The sequence below is a fragment of the Triturus cristatus genome, chromosome 1_2 (assembly GCF_964204655.1).
Source record: "Triturus cristatus chromosome 1_2, aTriCri1.1, whole genome shotgun sequence".
Taxonomy (NCBI): Eukaryota; Metazoa; Chordata; class Amphibia; order Caudata; family Salamandridae; genus Triturus; species Triturus cristatus.
The window spans coordinates 839,634,864-839,657,287 of NC_140580.1; the positions used below are offsets into that span (position 1 = coordinate 839,634,864).

At 48.3% G+C, this 22,424-nt stretch overlaps 1 protein-coding gene across 19 annotated transcripts in view; it reads right to left on the reverse strand.

Annotated features, from left to right (window-relative positions):
• Positions 1-22,424, reverse strand: part of EIF4G3 (eukaryotic translation initiation factor 4 gamma 3) — a 1,568,346-nt gene that overhangs the window by 258,354 nt on the left and 1,287,568 nt on the right. The gene's annotated exons all lie outside the window — the stretch shown is intronic.

The window sequence follows — 22,424 nt, forward strand, 5'->3', positions numbered from 1 at the left end:
GTGTCACTGCTAATGTAGAGCCCACACTCCCAGTACTGTAGTGACATTGAAATGTGCTCCACAGCTAGCTTGAGAGGTGTCAGTGGTAATGGTAGCTTACGGGATGGGGTCTAGAAAAGGCCTGCCCTACAACAGGTTGTAGTATTTCCACCACAGTAGATGGCAATGTATGCGTTCCTTTGCCATCACTAAATCCTCCAATAGACCCTCAGCTTGTGACCATTGTGCAGAGATGCTCTGTAGTAACAGGTGAATGCATAGCTGGGCTTGAGGCAATATTGCAATGCCGAAGGCCATTAAGTCGAGAGGACGCAGAACATTCAAACTGTGAGGTAACTGTTTCGCTGAAAAGGGGCACAAGCTGCTGAAAAGCAGAGACCCTTTCTGGCTAGAATAGGCCTTGCCTGTGATTGAGGCTAGTGTTGACCATAGGAAGGATAATAAATGGGACATGGTGGCACAGATAGTGAACCAGATCCTGTGGAGGAGGGAGATCGTAGCCTGGGTGTGCGATTAACACTGGGGCTTGCTTGAGCTTTTGATCAGTCAGTTGTCTAGACAGAGGAAGACATGGATATCACCCCCTTCTTAAATGTGCAGTGACCACTGGCATGCATTTGGTGAAGAACCTTGGGGGGGGTGGACACGCTGAATTGTAATACTTCGAACTGGTAATGACAGATACTTACCAGAAAACGCAGGTAGAGTTAGTGGGTGGGATGCATGGGACTGAAGAAGTAGGCGTCCTTAAGGTTTAACACTGTGATGAAGCTGCCTTGCTGCAGCAGAGGGATGACATCTTGTCGGGTTACCCTGTGAAAGTGCTCGGACAGAATGTACTGGTTTAGGGGCCATCGGTTCAGAATGGGCTTGAGGGAACCATCTTTCTTGGAGATGAGGAAATAAAGGGAGTAGACCCCTTATCCCTAGTGCTGGGACTGGTTGTATGCCCCCTTTTTATTTATTTAAACAACTTCTAAAGCTAACAAATACCCTTGGGTGTCTCGGCGCTAAGGACTTAAAGGAAAGGAGTGGAGCGGACTGCTTATTGATCGAATAAAGCCAGGTTTTTACTTGTTTCCTGAAAGCTAGCAGGGTGGGACTTAATCTGCAGAGGAAGTGAGTTCCAGAGCCTGGCGGTGGCCACTATAAATCTTCTGTCGCCCCACGTGGCTTTCTTAGTTCTTGGGACGAACAATAGATTGGCTTCTGAGGAGCACAGAGTTCTGCTGGGCGTGTATGAGCAATGAGCTTTCTTCAGGAACTCAGGTCCCATGTTGTGGGAAGCCTTATAGGCAATGCATAGCGCCTTAAATTTGGTTCTGCTTCTTATGGGCAGCCAATGTAACTGTCGGACCACCTTGGATATGGACATAAACTTAGGGGTACCTGAGAGTATCCTCGCAGCTGCATTCTGCACCAGTTGCAGCTTGCTTAGGACAGTTTCCTGAGCATTAATGAAAAGACCGTTGCAGTAGTCGACTTTTGTCATAACCAGTGTGCTTATAAGAGTTTTACATGCACCAACTGGAAGAAAAGGTAGAAGTTTTTTTATCATCCTTAGTACATAGAAGGATGAGGAGACTACTGCGTTGGCGTGGTGTATGAAAGACAGCTTTTTTGAAGGAGCGCTTGGGCCTCTTCCTCTAGGATGCTGTTTCCTGATGAGGCTCACCAGGTTATCGATTCTCCATTGGGTGATGGCTCCTATGACCAACCTCTTCCCTGCAGTTTCAAGTTTCTTACTCTCCATCAGGTGGGGAATCAGAGTCCTGGGAGTTAGCTTGCTTACGCGCAGTGTAGACCACTGAGGAATCTAGGACAACCAGATTCCTGATGTATGGAGGATCACCTGAGGACGGTTTGTATTTTTTAGCCCATCGAGGTGTTATCACTCTGGCCTTGACTGGCTTCTTGAATGTGCTGTGGACCGCTTCAGTATCTCCTTGAGCATTGGTTGAAATTGTACTGTCTGCTCTGATTTGGATAAGGTCACCACAAAGAATAAGTCATCCTCATGGAGGATGCGGATATCCACCATGTGGAATGCGGCAGCCCTTTGGATGACCTCATGGTAGATTGGTGTGCCATCTGGGGGAGATGACTTGGTTGGATATTCACCCAACTCTGGATCCCCCGTGGGATCCACCTCATAGTCACCCCCACAGGTCTTCAGTGGGCATCGGGTCAAATAGTGTGTCAACGTGGTCACCTGGACGAAGGGTGCGCCAAGTGAGGATCCAAGGCAAGTTGGGCCTCGTGAAGCAGTCTCTCTACTGGCTTAGGAGGCAATCTTGTGGAAATCTTGTCGGTGTGGGGAGGAATAAAGAGGTGTTTATGTCATGCGTCCAATTACTTTTGGAGGCAGTGAAGGATCAGTTGCTCTGAGTCATTAGAGCCCTGCATCAAGGGTATCTGCGTGCTGTTGGCTTGGGTGCCGATCCGTGCCTCAGGTCTGATGGTGTTTTTAATGCTGATGGCAAAGGCACCAGGTGTGTTTTTGGTTCCTAAAGTGCTTTGGACACCAATGGTATATTCAGACCTGATGGTATCTTAAGAGCTGATTACATCTTCAGAGCCAAAGGGGGCTTGGAAGCAGAGACTGGCTTCAACACCGCCATCAAGACGATCTTTGGCCTCTGCTGCACCTTTGGGTTCGACGGAGTAATGCCTGTAAACGTGGACAACTTCTTCTCATTGGATTTCTGTCGGTGCAATGAGGCAGTGGGGACCATGGAGGCCTGAGTTTTTGTCAAAGGGTTTGATGCCCAAACCCCTCAAAAGTGGTACTCTGTCTCAACTTGAGGCTTTTTGGGAGGCCTCATGTGTGTTTTTTTTTCATATCAGCCACGCTGAGGTCTTCATTCGAGGTTTGGACAGCGTGGACTTACTGGGAGCCTGAATATTTTCATGCTTCAAGTCGGAGGAGGCTAGGGAATAGTTGGCAGGGTGGAAGACCCAAAAGGGCCGGCCTCTTCACCTTCCTTGGTGTCGGGTGAAGGCTGCTCCCCAAAGATGTTGGGAGTGTTGTTGGAAGCCTGCCTCCGCATCTTATGGTGTGGTGTGTCACCATCTCTCACACCAAATTGAATAGTCTTCTTTGAAAGGAAGATCAAGCCCACCTCGCATGCAGTATTGTTGTGGTTGAGAAACAGACAAAGGTTACAGACCAGCTAGTGGTTATTCCAGGGGAACTTTGCATGACTGTAAGGACAGTTTGGAAGTTGAGTCAGTTTCCTCACCCTGTGTACATTCTCCGCCAAAACCAATGTCTAACGACATTGAGGATAAGGGGCACAAGGCCTTGGGACGTGCGGGGAGTCAATGCAGATTGCTGCCTGGAAGGTAATGGTTGGGGGAAAGGTAACAAGGAGTTTTCCAGATATCAAACTCAGGGAACAGACCGGCTAACCCAGACAGAAGCGCATCGAACTCAGAACTCTGGCCGGGCACGTCTGAACCAAATGGCGGAAAAAAAAAAAACTATCTATCAGTGCCCGCGCCCATTGCCAGCTAAGGGAAGAGCCACTATATACCTTGTAAGCTACAGGAAGAGTCACTATATTCCTTGTGACTCAAAATACTTCTTTGAAGGAAAACAGCTTGCAACTGTCCGAGCCCAACATTAGATGGCAGGAGTATGCAGAGCAATTTGTCTTCGGCAACACATGCTACAAACCTTGTTTTTCTGATGGATACTTCTAACCACAGATTCTTCATCTTCAGTACATACACTAAAGCAGTACCTCTCAAAGTTAGAGGGTCTGTGGAGTACAGCTGTTGGACCTAGCTGTCAAAGCAGTAGTGCTTTGTGAACATGTGCATTGATGCCAACGTTGCAGCCCAGCATAGATCAAGGACAGGCACTCCATTTGCCAATGTAGCGGTAGCAGCCTTAGTGGAGAGGTATCTCAGTCTTTTCAAAGCTGCTAACTGGCCAGTGTGTAGCAGATCTTAATGCAGAAAACTATCTATCTCAAAAGTTCTCTTATGCACAGCATTCCCTTTTTACACCCAGGAGAACACCTCAAAAAGCTATTTGTCCACCTGATGGGCCTTGGTACGATTGATGGAAAAGTTGAAAGCTCTATTGGGGTCGAATTGAAGGTACCCGTCCTCCTCTTTCGAAGGGTTAGAAGGGGCAAAGAATACTGGGAGAATGATGGATTTCCCAACATAGAAAGGAGTCCTGACTTTAGGTAAGAAGGCCGTCCGAGTCCTCAGCACTAGTTAGTTTTGCAAAAAGGTGGTATATGGCGGTTGCCCCGGTACTGCCTAAAGTTTACTCATGCAACGAGCTCAAGTGTTTGCGATGATGAAGATGGGCTTTGGAGTCAGAAGGGAGTATGCAATTGGAAGGTCAAGGCCAAATTAAAGTCCGACTGTGGCATCACAACCGTTTGGGAGGAAATTTGTATCAACCTTTTATAAACTGCATCACAACAGGTGATTTAAACAAGGATGGCTGCTCCAGTAAATGCAAAAAGGACGATAAATAACCTCTGATAGTGCCCAATGCAAGGCTTTGCTGAGCGAAACAGTACAAATCACAGGACATCCGAACTGGCAAGTATGCCAGAAGGAACACTGATGATCAAAAGTAAAGACTCTCCACTTAGCTTGCCAGAGGCCACAAGTATGTGAGGCAGGTTTCCAAAGCCACAGCAGTGATGACAGAATGACAAAGTACCAAAACAGAAGCCCTTATTAGGGAAGCTACATCCCGAAGAAGATGATGTCACTGGCAAATACAAAACACAGATATAATATGCCTAAGAATGGTCGCCTTAAGAGTGCTGATGGACCCCCGACGACAGAAGGCAAACTCACACTTACACCATCGCTGATTAATAACTCCCCATGTCTTTGGACCTGTGGAAATAGTAGTTACGAGCTCTGAATTATTCCAATTTGTGGAAGGCAAGATGGGGGCCTAGAGAAGTTTTCAATTGTTGTACAGTTTAATCTGCTGTATTGAACAGAAGATACACAGACTCAACTGAAAACCTTTAGTTTCATACAATTTTACATAATCCTGAGATCCTCTGCCATGAATCGTAGGAGTGTACAATGCTGTGTGAATTTTGGGGAAGCTGTGAGACTTTTGGCAGTGATGAATATCCAAATCGAGCCACGACTTTGCTGCTTAGTGTTCATCTGCCTCCGAGGTACAGACAAGTTTCTTTGCGGCACTGGCAAAGTGACTACCAGGAGTGACAAGTCTACTTACAGTGCAGTACATAGTCCCATAGATTCCGAGATTGGGGCACAAATATGGATTGGTGTATATCAGTTGAAAGGGAGATTTATAAAAGCAGAGCATGCTCATGTAAGCTTAGAAGAATACAGCACAAGTGCAAAAATACTATGAGTTATCACGATATAAGTGGTGAGGTTAGTGGATGTACTAGGTTCTTAGATGATTCACCCCTGATGATGTGGATGGACGCTGTATTCCATATACCGATACAAGCCGGTTTTGATACTTGAATTATACCTATAAGAGGATGCTCAACATCTGACTGCCCCAATGATTATGCTCACAGTTTGTTTTCACTGAAAATAAAAACAATAAAATACCTGGTGTTGCGGGTACATACACTCTTACGTAGTCCTTTGATGAACAAGTTATTTGCCTTCAGTAATACTCTTGCTGATAGATACTGTATCGAACTGAAGATTCCTAATCTTGTGAATATCTCCAGGCACCAGAATGGATTTGTAGATTTTCCACAGCAATCCCCGTGTGTGCCAGTGGGTGGTGTTGTGCAGCTCCTCGTCTGGTCCATCCCATCCAGGAAGTGATGTTGAAGCCAAATATAACCGCCGCCACATGGGGTCAACAGTTTCTTCCTGATATCCGTCTGCAGCGCTGGAAGCAGATTGCATGAATTAGATGTGACAGTGCGTAGACCTCTAGTTGGCCATTTTTAGATGTAGAAAAGAGTTCATTCAACAAAACAGGGGAGGAAGGGTCGGCGAGGACTCCTTGGTTAGATTATTCACCAGAAAGAGCATTATCAAAGGTAAGTAACTTGTTATTCTGATGGATACTTCCAACGCAAGAGTCATCACCTTGTGAACAGATATCTTATCAGTACCTTCCCAGGTGGTGGGTCTAAGGAATTGCTCAGATCAAAACGTCCTACAGGACTGAATGGGCAACAATCCTCCCGCCAAAGCTGGCTATCCAGACAGCAGTACCTTGTGAACTGACACCCACGTAGCAGCCTAGCAGATGTCGAAGACAGGTACTCTTGTCAAGACAGTAGCAGCCTTTGCCCCTCTTTCTCTCAGATAATCTCACAAAGAGCTGTTTGTCCACCAGATGGTCCTTGGTGCAATCAACATAAAAGTTCAAAGCTCTCTTCAGGTCCAAACGATAGCTTCTCTTCCTCCTTTGATGGATGAGGTGAGGCAAAGAACAGAAGCAGGGCACTGGACTGCCTGATGTGAATAGGCATCACAACTGTTGGGAGAAATGCTGACTTAGTTCTCAGCACTAGTTTGTCCAGAAAAAAGGTGGCATATGGCAGCTGGACAGATAACGCTAGTAATTCACATACATGACAAGCTGAACTGATCACTATGATTGCTAAGAGGAACATGGTTTTCATGGTTAGCAATCTTAGAGGGCAGCGGTGCATTGAGTCAACTGGGGCAAACATGTATGAATGTACTAAATTAAGGCCCCACTGAGGCATCACAAAAAGTTGTCAGAAACTTGTGTCAGCCGTTTTAGAACATGCATCCCAAAGGGTGATTTAAACCGAGTTGCCTGATCAGGAAATCATAAAAAAATAAAAAATAAACCTTAAGGCATAAGTAACTTTTAACAGTAGCCGGAGCAAGGCCTTGTTGGGTGAAGGCGAGAGAAAATGCAGAAGCTGGATGTTGCGCAGTCCTGGTTGTAAAAGCACAAGTTACTTACTTGTGTAACGATATATCTGTAAGAGACATTAGTTAGTGATAGATTCCTTACCTTAGAATATCCCCAGGCGTCAGACTGGATCCGGAAGGTTTTCGGAAGCAGTACCCCTGCGTGTCGGAAGGTGGCGTCGTGCGGCTCCACGTCCGTCGCTGGCGTCGTAAGCGCCGAGATGACGTCACAGAGACTACTTAGGCACCACCCATGCGTGCTGACGTCAGTTCTGTACACGACTTTCCGCACCAGGAACACAAAGCCATGCAAGAAACGGACCACTGGTGCCATGAAACTAGGGCCCTGAAAGGGATGACCTGAACCCTAGAAATCATTTTGCAGAACGGAGAGGATTGGTGGGGCGGTAAGGAATCTATCACTAACTAATGTCTCTTACAGATGTATGGTTACACAAGTAAGTAACTTGTGCATCTGAAAGAGACACATTAGTGATAGATTCCTTACCTTAGAATAGATACCCCATTAACACCACCCCCGGTAGAGCATATGCAAAACCAAGATCACACCAGAAAGTCACGGATAACAGAACAGCCAAAGAAGCAGTCTCTCTGGACTTGGCTGTCCAGGCAGTAATGCTTGGTACAAGTGTGCAGCGAGGCCCACGTACCTGCCTGACAGATGTCCTGCAAGGCAACGCCGTGTCCCAAGGCAGCTGCCGTTGCCCTGGTAGAATGGGCACGCAGCCCCACAGGAGGCTCCTTCTTAGCCAACGAGTAACAGGCTTTGATGCACAGAACGACCCACTGAGAGATGGTCCGTTTGTGCACGGCCCAACCTTTCTTGGCACCCACGTAGCCAACAAAAAGTTAGTCCTCCACCCGGAACTGTTGTGTGCGCTTTAGATTGAACGAGAGCGCACGTTTTGGGTCCAGACGGTGGAGCCTCTCTTCCTCTTTGGAAGGATGTGGAGGCGGAAAGAAAGTGGGCAAAGTGATGGTCTGCCCGATGTGGAAGGGCGTGACAACCTTTCGCAAGAAAGAAGGACGAGTACTTAAAACCACTTTGTCCGGATGAACAGAGAGAAAAGGAGGTTTAGAAGAAAGAGCCTGGAGCTCACTCATTTGTCTGGCAGAGGTGATACCTACTAGGAAAGCAGTCTTGAGAGTGAGAAGACGTAAGGGACAGTTATGAAGTGGCTCAAAGGGAGCGCACATCAGATAGGTCAAGCCAAGATTTAAGTCCCATTGAGGCATGATGAAAGGCACGGGAGGAAACGTGTGTAATGCCTTTCAGGAAGCGATTAACAACCGAGGACTTAAAAAGAGAAGGCTGATCTGGAAGCTGTAGAAAGGAGGAAATGGCCGAGAGATAACCCTTGATAGTGCCCAGAGCAGAGCCCTGCTGGGCCAAAGAGAGAAGGAACAGAAGAACCTCGGAAAGAGGGGCCGAAAGGGGATCCACAGCCTTTACCGTGCACCATGACACAAATTTGTTCCACCTGCAGGCGAATACTGTCTTAGTGGAGGGACTCCTGGCTGCCAGAATATTTTCACAGACTTCGGAAGGAAGGTCGAAAGCTGTCAACTGTCGCCGCTGAATCTCCACGCATGGAGGTGGGAGGCTGGACAGGTTTGGGTGGAGGACCGTCCCCTGCTGCTGCAATAGAAGATCCTCTCGAAGAGGCATCCGGATCGGGGGATCGATTGCCATGCAGAGTAGCTCGGGATACCAGTATCTTCGTGCCCAATCCGGAGCCAAAAGAATGACTTGGGCCCGATCGCGCCGAATCTTCTTCAGCACTCTGGGCATAGGCGGAAAGGCACATAACAGACTGCAACTCCACTCGTGACGAAAAGCGTTGCCGAGGGAGTGCCGCCTTGGAAATTCCAACGTGCAGAACTGATGACATTGAGCGTTCTCTTCGGTGGCGAATAGATCTAACCAAGGCTCCTCCCACTGCAGAAAGAGACCTAGTGCCACGTCCGAGTTCAGACGCCATTCGTGAACCACCACGCACCGGCAGCAGAGTTCGTCCGCCCTGGCGTTCAGAGAACCTGCCAGGTGTTGAACCACCAGGGAAATGTACTGATGTTCCAGCCATGTCCAGAGGCGCAGAGCCTCCTGACAAAGGGTCCACGACACAACCCCGCCCTGTTTGTTGCAGTACCACATGGCGGTAGTGTTGTCCATAAACACCTGCACTACACTTCCCCAGACAGAGGGAAGGAATGCTCTCAGTGCAAGGTGGATCGCCTGAAGCACCAAAAAGGTTGATATGGAGCCGGAACTCCGACGGAGACCAGAGGCCTCTGAACTCCGCCTCTCCCATGTGGCTGCCTCATCCCAGGAGGGACGTATCCGTCACCACTGTGTGCTCCGGTTGGGGAAGAGAGAGGGATCTGCCATTGACCTAATTGCGATTTGCGAGCCACCACTGCAATTGTCGTGCAGTGCCCTCCGAGACCTGGACGTGATCGGACAGGTTGCCCTGATATTGTGCGCACAGGAACTTCAGGTCCCACTGCAGAGCACGCATGTGCCATCTGGCATGTTGCACTAGCAGGATGCAGGAGGCCATCAGGCCCAGGAGCTGGAGGGTCATCCTGACTGAAACCCTGGACAGAGGCTGAAAGATCGGAATCATAGCCTGAATATCCAGGACTCGCTGCTCGGGAGGATAAACCCGAAACTGCGTCGAATCCAGAACCGCTCCGATGAAGCGGAGCTTCTGAGAGGGAGTCCGGTGCGACTTTGGCACGTTGATGGAGAACCCTAGCAAATGCAGGAGGTCAGTCGTAGTCTGGAGGTGGGAGACGACTGCCTGGGGCGAGCCCGCCTTCAACAACCAGTCGTCGAGATAGGGGAAGACTGGAACCCCTGATCTGCACAGATGAGCTGCGACCACCGCCATCACACCCGAGGGGCACTGGTAAGGCCGAAGGGGAGCACGGCAAACTGAATGTGCTCTCGGCCTACCGTGAACTGCAGGTAACACCGGTGGGCCGGCAGGGGGATATGTCCTGCAAGTCTAACGCTACCATCCAGTCTCCAGGGTCGAGGGCAGACAAGATCTGAGCTAGAATCCACATCTTGAACTTCTCCTTCCGGAGGAAGCGGTTGACATTCCTGAGGTCCAAGATGGGATGCAGGCCCCCTTTGTCCTTCTTGGGGACCAGAAAGTAGTGGGAATAACAAGTGCGTCCTACTTCTGGCCCAGGAACGCGTTCGATGGCCCCCTTGGCCAAGAGGGCCATGACTTCTCGCTGGAGAAGTGCAAAATGGTCACCCGACATGCGGTGGTACCGAGGTGGCATGGCTGGAGGGGCAGTCTCGAAGGGGAGGGAGTAGCCCCTTCGAACGATTTGCAGCACCCACCTGTCCGAGGTAATGGAGCGCCAGTGGGGGAGGTGATGGTGAATCCTGCCACCCACCGGCGTGGGGTGAGCCCCAAAGCTCGGACTAGGAAGGCTTTGAGGCGGGTGCTGCGGGAGTGGAGGTGGACTGACCCGCACACTGGCCCCCTGTCCCGCCGCGGCGGGAACCACGTCCGCGCTGAGGTTGGTTCTGCGCAGGCTTGTGGCTGAACGAATGTGTCGGGTGCCCCTTCCGTGGCGACTAAAGGAACAAAAAGCAGACGTGGCGGGGCGCGTGGTGGAGAGACCAAAGGACTTGGCCATAGCCCGGGAGTCCTTAAAACGCTTCAGCACACTATCTGCCTTATCGCCAAACAGGCGAGTGCCATCAAAGGGCATGTCCATAAGAGAACTTTGCACATCCCCTGACAAACCAGCGGACCGCAACCAGGCGTGGCAACGGAGGGCCACTGTTGTGGCAATCGCCCTACCCAGTGAGTCCGCGGTGTCCAATCCACACCTGATGGCAAACTTTGCTGCATCTTTCCCTTCAGCAACAGCTTGGGAAAGCACTGTCCGAGCCTCTTATGGACACTAAGGCAGCACCTGCGCAACCATGTCCCACACAGTGTGGGAATAGCGGCCCAAGAGGTATGCGGTGTTCACCGACCGCAGCCCTAAGCTGGCAGATGATAACAGTTTCTTGCTGAACTTCTTGTATTCCTTATCCGGTGGAGCGGTAGGAAATGCGCTCTGGGAAGTGGAGGCCTGGATGACCAGGCTCTCCGGGGTTGGGTGGGTAGACAGAAAAGCAGGGTCACCCGGGGCCGGGCGATAGCGCTTGGTTACGTTCCTATCCACGGGAACCCCCGTGGCTGATCTAGAACAGGTGCCCATCAAGACGTCAGTTAAGGCCTCACTGAACGGCAGCAGGGGCTCCAAAGAGCTTGCCGCCGGCTGAAGCACTTCAGTGAGGAGATTAGTCTTGAGGGTCACCATAGGCAGGACTAGGTCAAGGGCCTCAGCTGCTCTACGGAGCACCACAGTGTATGTAGCCCCCCCTCCAAAGCCACCGCAGGAGGAGAAAGAAAACCAGGGTCAGAGGAAAGGTCAAGGCCACCGGCATCCTCTAGCTCTTCTGTCCTTTCCTGTTCCGACCCGCACTGCCGTGCAAGAGGGTCCTCAGACCCCTCCCAGTCGTCCCCTTCCTCCACTGCCCGTGTAACAGGCTGCTGAGGTGGGGGAGGGACAGGGGAATACAAACTGTCGAAAGGCACCGGACGGCGTCGATCCGGCTCCGTGTCCCAATTAGGGTCCCAACTAGAGGCCAAATTGTCCAGAAACCCGGGCAAAGGCGGTGGCGGAACGAACTGAACCCACTGCGGTGCCAGGATAGGAGCCGCGGGCGGCGCTGGGGCCGCCGGCAGAGGTCCCTGTGGCGCCGGAGCTGCCGGCGGTGGCAAGGGAGGGCCCTCAACTGGGACCGCAGGGCCCAAAGGCGTGCCAGCGGGAGTCCGAGGCCTAAAGAGGCGGTCCATGGCTGCAAGAAAATCTTGCACCTGGACAGGAGTCGCCGACGGACCCGGATAGGGCAGGTAGGCAGCGGGACTCACAGGCTACAAAGGAGCCGTGGGGGCGGTACCCCCGGCCCCCTCGTCCGGAGACCGACAGGGGGACGTCGGAGAGCGGAAACACTTCTTCGACTTCTTATGTTGTCTCTTACCCGATTCAGAGTGTGAAGACTTCGACCCCGAGGAGCGATGATGATGGCTCCGCGATCGGTCCCTTGATCGACGCCTGGACCTCGAACGGCGCAGAGACGACTGCCGGGCCTCTAGCAGCTTACGGGACCGCTCCCATAAGGCCTTTGGAGCCATGGACAGACAATCGGAACATGACCGGGAGTCATGGTTGCTCTCCAGACAGTAGAGACAGACGCCATGGGGGTCGGCCACCGACATCGTGCGGCGACAGGCCCCGCAGGACTTAAACCCAGGCATCCCTATGTGGCACCAGGAGTCAAAGACTCAAAAGGAGAAGACAAAAAGTCTCAAAAGTAAGGTACGTGCTCTAACCGGATCTGCGCTTGCTGGCACGGAAAAAGAAAGAACTGATGTCAGCGCGCATGGGCTGCGCCTAAGTAGTCTCCGTGACGTCATCTCGGCGCTTACAATGCCAGCGACGGACGCAGAGCCGCACGACGCCACCTTCCGACGCGCAGGGGTACTGCTGACGAAAACTTTCCGGTTCCAGTCTGACGCCTGGGGATATTCTAAGGTAAGGAATCTATCACTAATGTGTCTCTTTCAGATTGCTGCCCTGCTGTTGCGACACACGTTTATCCCGGAGTGGCAGAAGAATTCGAAGGACAGATGCTCATGGCCAGGACTACTGGATACCACACTTTTCGCTCAATCCAGAGACACTAGGATGACTTGGGTCCAGTTGTTCCTGATCTGCAGAACTTTGGTCAGGTGAGGAAGAGGCGGGAAGGCGTACAGCTGACTGAACAACTATTGCAGCCAAAACGCAACTCCTAGGGAGAACTGTCTTGGGAAGTCCAATGCGCCAAGTTTGTACACTGCACATCTCTTTGCTGAAAGACACCCATGCACCACCTGTGAGTGTAGTCGCAATTTGTATTAAGCTACACAGCGCCAGCTGAGCTCTTCCATCCTGACTTCTAAAGATCCTGTCAGCTCTTGCACGACCAAAGAGATGCCCTGACAACTTAGCCAATACCAGAGGCATAAGCCTTCTGCCACACGGTCGGACTAAGAAACAAAAGCAGTCCTGACTAAAATGTTCAAACCAGCCCGCTCTCTTTTCTGTCTTTCCTTTTCAGTTTCTTCTTTTTATTTTTTCTCTCTCTCTCATCTAAAGCACCAATTGTGCCTGCTGTAAACACATGGTGGAGCTTGCAGTGGCAAAGATGCCAGAAATAGCCATTTGCCTTCAAAAACTGGCCTCCTGTAGGGCTCCAGCCCACCGGGAAAATGAAAGGCTTGGAACCGCACCGAAGATGGCCCCAAACAAAAGGGAATCTATGTGAAGGAGTCCGGTGTTACTTCTGCACTTTGATAGAGAATCCTAAGGATATCAACAGATTGGCCAGCATCTTAAAGTGGTCCATGACTGATTGAGGTGAGCCCATTTTGAACCAGTTGAAGTATGAGAAGACTGGAATTCCTAGCTTCTTAAGATGTGCAGTGACCATCACCATCATTTCTATTAATATCTGAGGTGCACTTTTGAGGCCAAACGGGACCACTGAGAACTGAAAGAGCTAGTGGCCAAAATGAAATAGCAGGTAACGCCTGTGGGACTGCAGAACAGGTATGTGAAAAAGGCATCCCGCAGGTCCAAAGTCACCATATAGTGGCCTGGATCCATGAAAGAAAGACCTTGAGGAAGAAGTTCAGAAGGTGAAGTTCTAAAATAGGACAAAGTCCTTCATCCTTATCTTCCATCACAAAGTAACGGGCAGAGCAACCAGCCCCTATTTCTGATGGTGGCACACTTGTACAAGAGAGCGAGAATTCCTTCCGTAATATAGACAAGTGGTCCTCCGGAAGTAATTGTGGTGTAGGTGGCATGTGTAGAGGGGGGATAGGATAGGTAGGGTGTTTCCATCCTGGATGATTTTAGAACCAATCTTTCAGATAGGATGCGTTGCCTCCTGTGGAGGTTATAAATTTCCCTTCCTCAAACCGCGCATCAATATGCTGCAGAGGGCAAAATAGAAGGGTTTTGGAGCAGCGGGGGTAGGGGATTGGGTAGTGCTTTGGCTCTGAAGGCCTGGATGCTGTCGTCCAGATCCCAACCACTACCTCAAAAGGGCTGAGAGCTCTGCTGTCATGGAGGCAGGCTTTGGTTTTCTCTTTGGTGGATGTCCTTTCCAAATCCACGAAAAGGACAATACTGTTGGGAAAACTGCTGCACAGTTTGCACTAGAGAAGTCCAGAGAGCGCACTGCAACTTTTCTTTCTTTAAACTTTTTCAGGACTAAGTCTGCTTTGTCTTCGAAGCGAAGCTTTTAGATGCTTGTCCTATAAGACTCTCTGGTTTGAGAAGCTGGAAGAAGAGCCTGTCTTATGTCACCTCTCAATTTGTCTGTTGACAGGGGGGCAAGATCCTTGTTCTGCCAGAGTGCCCATCAAAGTGTCCGTGAGGGCCACATTAAAATGGAGGAGCGGCTCTAAAGAAGTCTGCCCTAGCTACAGAACTTCTGTAAGCACGTTTGTTTTGATGGGAGATGTCGAGGTCTTCCTCAGCCGTCCAGTTGATGGCTCATCAAAGCATCCTTTGGCCCTGGAGTCAAGGTAGAGCCTGGTACGGGATCAAGAGGCCCAGTCAGCATCGGGATGGATCTGCCTGAGGGAGACTAACTGGAAACTTCCTCGGATCCTTGGTGCACCAGAGAGGGTTTAAACTGTAGCAAAGATATGGAACATATCCTCTTTGATGACCTTGATCTGTTGCACCGCCGTCAATGGCCCTGGGAATTTGGGCTAGATCAGGATAAGCTGAGGGATTGGCTCCGTTGTGGTAGATCAGGACCAAGACCGTGTGGAACACTAGCATCCAAATGACTTCTCTTGACAAGAGTGGCGTTAAGGAGCAGAGTAGCACTTTAACTTCTTATGATTTTCTTCAACTTCGACTTACCTGAAAACCTGTAGTGAGACAAAGTCCTTTCCTGAGAACGTGCCCACAACTTAGACTGAGAGCGGGCCTCACACGCTTTCCTGCAGCGGTCAGGGATGTAGAGTTTGGCTTCATGGTCGCGACTGGCCTTCGGATTTATTCGAGCACAGTCGTCGCATTATTTCACGTCATGTGAAGAGCCCAGAGACAGATCTTGTGAGGGTTTGTCGCTGACAGCTTTCCTTGCTGGATCTAAAACCACAGTATCTCATAGTTGCCCTTATGCTGCATGTTGCACTTTAAAGCTTGTATGAATGTCACTATGTTAATGCTTTTGCGTGTTCTTAAATAATCCTGCTCTGGGCTTGGTTGTAATTTTTCATGAGCAGTTTCAGTACAAAATGTTTGAGGTTGACAGTTTAAAAGATGCTGGAGCCTTGGTTTCTGCTTCCAACTTAACCAATCTAGTTCTTTGGCAGGAGTTCTCATTTACCGTCCATCTAGCTCCCTGTTCCAGCTTCCTTTACTATTTAGGAGACACACTGACTCCTCTTATGCGTCACTTTTCCAACTTCACATTGTTAGACGACTGACTTCAATGTCCTATAGATGACCCCCTTAACCAGAATAGAATGCGCCTTATGAATAACTTGGCTGTACTAAATCCTTCTCAATGTGTGACTTGTCCAACTCATATAGCGGCTCACTCACTTGAATTAATTTTTACTAATCATCCCACGCTCTGCCCTCACACCCCTGACGCTCAAGTATGGTAGGACCACTCTCATATTCCCTTTAACATAGGAGTAAGTCACAGCCTTTCTGGAAATAGGAGCATAGACTTGAGCAATGTATGCAGATGGAGATGGGGCAAAATATCCAGAAAAATCTGAACAATCATCTGGCACTTTCCCCATCCTTGTCCTATGGGAGTTGTTTAAGGAACTTGAGCTATATAATTGCTGCATCCAGGGTGCTGTATATAGGCTTGCCCCCCTAACCAAGCCTGGCCAGAACCGTTTAGGGAATTCGGCGCCTTGGCTTACAGCATCCCTGCCCTAAGAGGGTCTATAGACAGTTTGAAATAAAATTATCTCAATACAGCCTTGTCGACAAACTCAGTTACAGAACTGCTTTAACAAATTCTTATTAAAGAGGCCAAGAAACTGATTTTACCTCTCAGATTGAATGTGCGAATAACGACCGTAAGAATTACTTTAAGATTGCTAGGTCATCCCAAAGCCTCTAAAAAATAAAAAAAGATCTCATTCCCACTCAAACCTTATGTGATCTTTCAAATTACTTTGCAGAAACAATTCTCAACATCCAGCTGAGTTTTAATCACATTCTCGATAGGGTACCTACCACTCTAGATCAGGACTCTTTGTCATCTAAGTCTGTTATGGCAGCACACTTCCCTCCAGCAACCAGAGCAAACTGGTATATGCTGCAAATCAGGCTCCCCTTTAGACCCCTGTCCTTCCATGGTCCTTAAGAAAGTTACTGAAATTATTAAACCTGTTATTAATAACATTCTGAATGTCTCCCTCTCTTCTGCTCTGGTTCCAGAGTCATGGAAACTGACTGTGGTCAATGCACTATGGAAAAAAACCTCTTCCAACCCAAAACTAACTCGTAGCCAATTTTAGACCCATCTCTCTTCTTCCTGCCCCAGCTAAGATTCTAGACTATTTGGTTAATGTCCGGTTAATGGATTTCCTTAACAATTCAGGCAGTTTCCATCCTTTTCAAGCAGGGTGTTGGGCATGGAAGTCCATCAAGACAGCACTGCTAGTCTCTGAAAAGATAAAAATTAACGTTGGATAAAGGTCATAACACTATTTTTGATTCTTTTAGATCTGTCCGGAGCTTTTAATACCATATCTCACTCAGTTCTTCTCTGACGACTAATAGGCCCTGGCCTGGATACAGTTGTTTCTTCAGCACAGGAGACAGGTTATATCTATGGGTCAGTTCTCCTAAAACAAAAAAACTCTGAATTTTGGGGTTTCTCAGGCCTCAGCATTGAATCCGACGCTTTTAAATTTTTACCTATCTGTTATGTTTCTGATTATTTTGCTATAGCATCCAAATCATATGCCGACGATACCCAATTGGTCTTGACTTTATACAAAAATTCCTCTGGCTCAAAGCCCAATTGTAACAACTTAAGTGCTGTGCACTGGATTGAACTTAATTCACTGAGATGTGACACTGGCAAAACGGAGATTCTTTGTTGGAGTGGCCTGACAGTCTGCTGTCTCCTCCCTCTTCAGTCAAAGTAGAGAGCAATCTCTGCATCAAATTCGATTGTTTACTTTCTTTTCACTCCCAAGTAGTATCTGTTCATGGGAATTGTTTTTCCCTGATCAGATCATTTTGAATACCTTCCTTTGACTGCATGGAAAACTGTAGTACAAGCACTTTTCACTTCATGATTAGATTACTGCGATAGCTTATTATCTTATTACTAAACATCTATTACATAAACCAAGTGGTCCAAAATGCTGCAGTCCGACTGGTTCTGCAACTCCCACACAAAAGTTCAGTTTCACAGGGACTTAGGAAACCGCATTGGCTCCAAGTTCACAAACGGATTCTTATTAAGACTCTGAACTTTGGTCTTCAGAGCTTTTCACCATTCAGGCTCTTTATGTGTCTGTGACTGTTTTCAACATTACAGCCTTCAAGAAACATGAGCTCTTCCCACCTTAATTTGATAGCCATCCCTGTTTTCAGGCGCAAAACAAAGTGATGTAAATCTCTCTCTGTAATTGGGTCCAAAATCTGAAATCAGCTTCCTGTTCCACTCCGATTTACTAACAGAGAAACAGAATTCAGGAAACTTTTCAAAGCTTGGCTTTTTTCTCTATCCAATGAGTCCTGTAGGCGTTAGACCTACTGAATTCAAGGTTCTCCTTTATCTCCTGGATTCTTCATACTAAAGTCTTGTGTCAGGTGATTGTTTACTATGTTTGTTGCTGAGCCAGCATCAGGATGCTCCGTCATGGGTGACAGTGCGCTTTATAAATAGCTCAAATCATGTCAAAACCTGTAGTTTTAGGGGGGAGATTCTCTCTTGCACACAGCTAAAATTTGTAAGAAAGGTTTCTCTCACCAGGAAGATGTGGCAGGAATATGCTACTTACCAGTATGCATCTGTTCTTGTCATGTAGAGCTGCAGATCTATACACCGTGCATAGATCGCCATCTGGTGTTGGGCCCGGATGTTTGCAGTTTGTTTTTCCTCTTGGAAAGTCTTTGTAAGTCACGAGGTCGGTGACTCCTCCTTTGGTTGGTATTGCGCATGAGCTTCGGCTCCATCCTCAGATTGTTTTTCGCCAGCAGGGAAAGATGGAGCGTAGTAATAACAGTAAAGAAACCCATGTGTGTTGTATCTAAATAAGATATACTGGAACGGATACAGGTAGCCGGGGATGCGGGTGGGCGTGTATAGATCTGCAGCTCTAAATGCAAAGAACAGATGCATACTGGTAAGTAGCATATTCCGTTCGAGGCATATGAGCTGCAGATTATACACTGTGCATAGACTATATAGCAGTACCCAACCCTAGCGGCGACCACCGGCATCCGTTGCAGTTGTTTGGAACAGTGTTTTAGTACAGCCTGGCCCACACTAGCTTGTTGCTTGGTTTGCACATCTACACAGTAATGTTTTGTGAAAGTGTGCGGTGTTGACCATGTTGCTGCTTTGCAGATGTCATCTAATGGTATGTTCCCTAGAAAAGCCATAGAAGCCCCTATCTTCCTTGTAGAGTGGGCTTTAGAGGGAACAGATAGCGTTCGTTTTGCTTTGTGGTAGCAAATCTGTATGCATTTTACAATCCACCTAGCTATCCCTGATTTAGAAATAGGGTTGCCTTTATGTGGTGGAGAGAAGGAGACAAATAGCGGTTTGGTTTTTCTGAAAGGTTGTGTTCTTTGGATGTAGTAAAGTAAGGCCCTTTTAACATCCAGTGTGTGTAAAGCCCTTTCCGCAACGGTTTGAGGTTGTGAGAAAAAGACTGGTAATTCTACCGACTGGTTTAGATGGAAGGGAGAAATGACTTTGGGTAGAAATTTTGGATTGGTGCGGATTACAACCTTGTTCTGATGCATTTGAAGAAAAGGTTCCTGTATAGTGAGTGCTTGTATTTCACTAACCCTTCTAAGGGAAGTGATGGCCACTAGAAAGGTAAATGCTACTTATCAGTATGCATCTGGTCTTGGCATGTAGAGCTGCTGCAGTCACATTATTGCATTAGATCGCCGCCTAGTGTTGGGTCCGGATGTTGCACGTTGTTGTCTTGGAAGAGTCTTCGAGATCTCACAAATCTTTTCCATTTGTTTGCGTAACAGGCTCTGGTAGTGGGACGTCTTGCCTCTTTGATGATATTCATACAATCAGGAGGCAGGTTAAGGTATCCGAACTCTAAGACTTCAGGAGCCAGATTGCTAGGTTCATTTGATTGGGGTCTGGGTGTTGTATCTCTCCATGGTTCTGTGTGAGTTGTTTTGGAGAGAGGTGTAGTCGTTGATGAGGGACGACAGAGTTCTAGGAGTGTCGTGTACCATGGTTGTCGTGCCCATGTGGGAGCAACCAGGATCATTGTAAGTGTTTGTTGCGTTAGTTTGCGTACCACTAATGGAATGAGTGGGGTTGGCGGAAAAGCGTATGCAAATCTGCCTGACCAGTTCATCCATATCGCATTGCCCTTCAACTGCGGGTGTGGGAACCTGGCGGCGAAGGATGGGCATTTTGCGTTTTCTTTTGTGGCGAACAGATCTATGTCTGGGTGTCCCCATGCTTGAAAGAACGGGAGTAGGACTTCTGGGTGAAGTTCCCATTCGTGGATCTGTTGAGTGTGTCTGCTCAATAGGTCTGCAATCTGGTTGTTCACTCCTGGGAGATGTTCTGCTAGAAGATGGATATTTTGTGGCATGGCCCATCTCCATATGCTTTGCGCTAGGCGTGAAAGCTGCAGAGAGTGTGTCCCCCCCTGTTTCTGTATGTAGAACATTGCTGTCATATTGTCCGTCCGGACTAGGACAGTCTTGTTGGCTATGTGTTTTTGAAAGGCCTTCATTGCCTGAAATATTGCTAGTAATTCTAGGTAGTTTATGTGGTGTATCTTTTGGTGCGGTGTCCATAGACCTTGCACTGTATGTTGAAGTAGATGGGCTCCCCACCCTGTGAGTGATGCGTCTGTTGTCAACACTACCTGTGGAACTGGCTCTTGGAACAGTCGCCCTTTTGAAAGGTTTTGTGTGTTCCACCACTGCAGAGAGCGATGGGTACGACTGTCTACCAACACTAGTTCCTTTAGTTTCCCTTGAGCCTGGTTCCATTGTGTTGCTAGGCATTCTTGTATGGGACGCATTTGTAGCCGAGCATGTGGGACTATGAATATGCAAGATGCCATCATACCTATGAGTTGCATAAACACTCTTGCTGGCAAGAGAGTCTGAGGTTGGAATCTTTGGATCAGAGCTTGAATGTTCTGTATCCGAGCTGGGTAAGCCTTTGCTACTGTGGAGTCTATTGTTGCTCCCAGATACTGCTGTATATGGGAGGGTTGTAGATGGGATTTGGGGTAGTTGAGGGAAAATCCCAGATTGTGTAATAGATGGATTGTGGTCACAGTGTGCTGCAGACATTGGTGATGTGATTTGGCCTTTATCAGCCAATCGTCTAGATATGGAAACACGTGAATATGTTGTCTCCGTAGATGTGCTGCCACTACTGCTAAGCATTTTGTGAACACCCTTGGTGCTGTTGTTACCCCGAAGGGTAGGACTTTGAATTGGTAGTGCTGTCCCTGCACTACGAATCTGAGGTATTTCCTGTGCGCGGGATGAATGGGTATATGAAAGTATGAGTCTTTGAGATCTAGCGTGGCGAGAAAATCGCCTTGCTGTAGTAGTGGTAGTACTTGTTGAAGTGTGATCATGTGGAAATGATCTGAGTGTATGTAGTGATTGAGGGGACGAAGGTCGAGAATGGGCCTGAGGGAGCCGTCTTTTTTGGGGATTAGGAAATAGAGGGAGTAAACTCTTTTTCCTTGTTGCTGCAGGGGAACCGGTTCTATAGCGTGCTTTTGTAGCATTGCTAAGACCTCTTGTTGCAATAGTATGGTATGTTCCTCTGACATTGGTCTGTGTTTGGGTGGTATGTTCGGTGGGGTAGATGTAAGTTCCAGACAGTAACTAGAATGGATAATTTGCTTCACCCACCTGTCTGTTGTGATGGATTCCCAGACAGGTAGGAACTGTGATAATCTGCCTCCGACTGGTGTTAAAGTGGTCTGGAGGCAGGTGTAGGAGGTCACTGTTTGGGAGTGGTGGAGGAACGGTTGTTGTTGTTACCTCTACCTCTGCCTTTAGTATTGTTTCCTCTATATCCTCCTCTGTCTTTTTGAAATGTGTTTTGAGAGGTAGTTTGGAAAGGTTTGTGTGTTATTCCCTCTCCCTGTACCTCTATAGGAGGATCTACGAAAGGAACGTTTGGATTGGTAAGACTGTAGTGCACCCATAGATTTAGCGGTGTCAGTGTCCTTCTTCATTTTGTCTAGTAGGACATCTGTTTCAGGCCCAAACAGGAAATCGTGGTTAAGGGGTTGATTGAGAATAGTGGTTTGCACCTCAGGTTTGAAACCTGATATGCGAAGCCAGGCGTGTCTTCTTAACATTACGCTTGTATTGACTGTTCTAGAGGCTGTGTCAGCTGCATCTAGAGCACACTTTATCGAGGCATTAGTGATGAACTTTCCTTCTTGGATAAGATCAGTTGACTGTTTATATGGGTCAGGGAGATGTTGTAGTAGCTCCTCTAGTTTGTCATAGTGTGCTCTGTCATATCTAGCTAACAATGCTTGTGTGTTAGCTATTCTCCAGGTGTTGGCTGCTTGTGAAGCCACCCTTTTCCCTGAGGCCTCCAGTAGTTTGGACTCTTTTTCTGGTGGTGCAGCATCGCCAGTGGTTTGTGAGTTTGCCCTCTTTCGTGCATTGGCAACCACTAAAGAGTCTAGCTGTAGTTGACCCTTGATGTATGTAGGGTCGGAGGGTGCTGCTCTATATTTCTTTTCCAGTCTAGGGTTGAGTATCCTAGCCCTAATGGGGTCTTTGAATATTTCTGGTGCATGTTTTAAAACTCCTTTGAGCATGGGTAAAGTGCGGGCACTTCTTTCTGTGGTTGGGAAGGTGTCCAGCAAGAAATCCTCTTCCAGAGGGTCAGCATGCATATCTACCCCGTGGAAACTAGCAGCCCTGTCCACTAACTGATGAAAAGCAATGGTGTCATCAGGAGGGGATGGTTTCGAAGGGTATGGTGTGGGGTCCAGAAGAGGTGTGTTATCTGGTGAATATGGGTTTCCCCATGTGTCCAGGTTGGGGTTTGGGTCATCAGGATCGTCATAAGGGTCCTGTGGATCATTATCTATGTCGTCATCTGGGTCCCCAACAGGCTGTGGAGGCATGGGGGGTGTGTATGGCACATAAGGTAGAAAAGGAGAGAGAGGAGGAGGGGTGAGAGGCCTAATAGG